Source organism: Arachis ipaensis, chromosome B9, assembly GCF_059453495.1.
Source record: "Arachis ipaensis isolate K30076 ecotype BB chromosome B9, ASM5945349v1, whole genome shotgun sequence".
Lineage (NCBI taxonomy): Eukaryota > Viridiplantae > Streptophyta > Magnoliopsida > Fabales > Fabaceae > Arachis > Arachis ipaensis.
The window spans coordinates 152,818,309-152,822,054 of record NC_142444.1 but is presented as its reverse complement, the minus strand read 5'-3'; the positions used below and the strand labels follow the sequence as shown (position 1 = coordinate 152,822,054).

General features: G+C 27.0%; 1 long non-coding RNA gene across 1 annotated transcript; it reads left to right on the top strand.

Moving 5' to 3' along the window:
• Positions 1 to 1,161: 1,161 nt before the first annotated feature.
• On the top strand, positions 1,162 to 2,447 carry LOC148546833 (uncharacterized). Its single transcript, XR_015899827.1, has 2 exons — positions 1,162 to 1,301; positions 2,223 to 2,447. It is a non-coding gene; the product is annotated as an uncharacterized LOC148546833 (long non-coding RNA).
• The last annotated feature ends 1,299 nt before the right edge of the window (positions 2,448 to 3,746 follow it).

The window sequence follows — 3,746 nt, the reverse complement described above, 5'->3', positions numbered from 1 at the left end:
CATCATCAACAGTCACTATCGTGCCTGTTCAGCCATTTTTCTATTATTTTTTAAGAAATTAATTTTTTTGTTAATATATTATTCACTCTTCAAAATTATTAGATAAGTAGTTTTTTATTATTTCAATATTAATGTGATCTTATTTATATCATATTTTTTTATTTTAAAATGTTAAATTATAAAAGCACATAATAAAGAGGTATAAATATTATCAGAAAAATATAGTTAAAATAATAATAATAATAATAATAATAATAATAATAATAATAATAATAATAATAATATTATTTATTATTATTATTATTATTATTATTATTATTATTATTATTATTCAAAAAAAATATATAAACCAAAATATATGTTAGTCATTTACAAAAAATAATTTTACTTAAATGTCATGAATATTTATATTTGTCTTAATTTTTTTTAAATAGTAGACCAAAATATAGATCTAAATATGAAGAGTGTAAGACCCCAAATTTTCGAAAATTAAATAATTAACTATCTAGGAATTATTATATTTGTCAAATTTTGTTGTTTTAAAAGAAAAATTATTTCTAACAAAAATAATTAAATAGAATTTTATAATTATTAAAGTTTAATTTAATTGTTATTTATTTTATTAAATCTAAGTTATTTATCAAAAAATATATATATTTTTAATTAGACAAATATTAAATTGATTATTATTATTATTATTATTATCCCTTGGCCGAAGCCTTAAGGGAGTTAAGGATTAAAAAGGTAAAGATAAAGAAAGCAAACGTGGCTTGCATGTAAACTTATACATATATAAAATATAACACATGTCTCTTTCCCTTATTAACTAAAGGCACTTAATCATGAGTTATCATCCAATGCCATTTATTATGACGGAATGGATTAAGAAAGAGAAAAGGGAAAGGAAAGAAAACATGACACCTAAACCCCTCCTTTGACACATATCCTTATGCAATGTTTCTATCACCCTCTGATCTTCTTTCTTCAGCTCATAACCGAGTTGAACTTTCAAAAAAGAGAGAAAGAAAGAGAACCGAAGCTCCTTTGATCTTTCGGTCTTGATTTCTTGTGATTCGTAACTCTAATAAAAAATCTAATCCGGTAAAAGTGTTCGTATCCTCCTCTTCTACATGATGGCGTTACTTTTATCCGATAGAAGTTGACGGTGACATAGTTTTTCTTTTCTTTGAGTTCGGTCAATTGAAGTTTTAGGAGGCACAGACGATTCTTAACGTTTTCTTCTTCAGCAGTTCGGTCAGAAAACTTTTCCGGAGGTCCCGTTAGTTTGATTTCGTATGGAGGTAGAGTTTGGTAACTTTATAATAATTAAATGTGAGTTTGATAAGTAAATGTTGATTTAATTGATTATTGCTTGAATTTGAATGAGTTTATGTTAAATTATTGTTGTTTGCTTGAGATTTTGATTCGGTTATGTATGAACAACTAGCTGGGATGCTTTGATTATTTTGGGAGTAAGAAATGGAATTTTCAAAAGCTTTAAGAAATATATTAACTGATTTTGAATTATTAAAGAAATGTTTTTGCTGCTAGAGTCGGTTGGATTATTAATTGTTTTAAAGATTTTGGAGAATGGCATAAAAATATGGTTTTAGTTTTTTAAGAAAAAGAGTCGATAAATCGGCACGTGTACTTATGAGAATGATTGAAAGGTCACGAGAGGGTGACAGAAAGTAAATAGTTATGGTGCCGATGTGAAATTGTTAAGCCGTGGGCTTTGTTTTTGAATAATTGTGTGGGGACGCCCGTGTGTATGGAACGGCTTCCAGGAGAAAGTGGCACATGCTTCAGCTGGAGAATCAGCGCCTGCAAGTACTTGCAGAGGTCATGTTCGGCATACTTCAGCTGAAGAATCAGCGCCTGCAAGAAGTGGAAACTTGCAGAGGTTATGCCGCTGGAATGCCTTATCTGACTTGCGAGTCGGATTTCGTCGGGTGCGGGTCGAAACCGACAAATGAGCTCATTACCTGCGATAGGAATAGACATGCATCATGCTTGTTTGCGCATATCTCTGTGCTATGTAACTCTGTGATTGTGTGTGTGTGCTGCATGACTGATTGACTTTTGAGTTCTTTTATTATTCATGCTTATAAGTGTTTTGTTGTTAGTTGCGATCGGTTAATAATGGAAAAATGAACTTAACTTCTAACCCCGACCCTACTAAGAACTTCCCAGTTCTTACCCCCTATCTCCACCCCTTTCAGCTACAGGTGCAAAGGCTCATTGTTAAGTTACGGGAGCACAGAGGAATATGTTTATAAGTTGAGTTGTTAGGATTTGTTTTCCCCTCGCCTTGTTAGTTAGAGTTTTTAGAGGGGTAGGATTTGTTTTTGGGAATCTTGAAATAAGTTTATGTATTTAATTCTATGTGAATATATATACTTTTTTGATTTAGTGGCGTAAAATAAAGTATCTTTTCGTTTTCTTAATTAAAGTTTCGGTTCGTATTCGCGAAGGCTCAATATTAAATAAAGATAGTATATAATAAAAAAGTTTAGAGGTAAGTAGCACTCGAACTTTTAGTACGATCATGAGGTGCTAAAAGTTAGGGTGTTACAAAGAGGTTTTCATTTTCCTGTAAATAATGAAAAAACAAAAAGAAATGAGAATGCTTATTTTTTGTTTTTAAATACCAAACTATAAGAATAGTTAATAAATAAAATAGGAGAATATAAAAATTGTGTACCTAAAAATTTTTTTTGATAATTTATCATACATCTCCTTATCAATAACTTCTTGGACCTTGAAAAACAGTCACATTTATTGACTATAAAAATAACTACATAAACGATTCAAGATTATTCAATTAAATTGATTCCTTATTATAGGGACGAATTCAATTAGTTCAATTAAAATTTGTAGAATTTAGATATCTTGTTTTACACAGCATTCCTTAATACTATTGTATGTGAGACTAATTGTACATAGTTTACAGAGCATGACTCGTTTTAAAGTTTTAATATTATGTTTCATGATAGAATTTTTCCGTACATCCGTGAATTATGTTACATAAATCTAATTTTCATCTGTATTTCAATAAGAGTTATAAAAAAATCATGGATAACCTCTTCTTCAATTTTTTACACTGTTAATTTACCTTTTAATTTGTTTTAGCTTTTTTTTTTCAATTTTTCTTACTTCTATTTCCAATTCACAATCCATTTCTCTGTATAGAACAATTATTATTAGAATAAAAAATAATTATTATGAAAAAATAAAAAAATAGTAGAAAAAAATAATTATTATGATAAAAATAAAATTGTGAATCATACAATGAGACTATTTTAATTCAACCACAAAAAGAATACAAGAAAATCTGAATCTAAATTTATTAGATATTAAATAAAATAAAATAACATAAAATGTTATTATTTACCTATAAATTAAATAAAAAATTATCAATATTTTTTAAATAAATATTTTTTACAACAACTGCTATACAGTATATATAGGACTAATAATTAATAAAAAATAATATTATCCAATGTAAAATAGATTACAAATAAAAAAAATTAACAAAATATACGTGAGAATTTTTCATTCTACCATTGAGAGGTGTAGGTTTTTTTATCTTTTATATGTTAATTATGTGACAAACGAATAATAATATTAAATTAATTATTTTTTTTTTGCAATACAATTTAGGAAATTAATAAATGTCAAACCTAGTACTCTATATAATTAAATATTTAAATATCAAATCCAATACTCTACATAATTAATAGCTT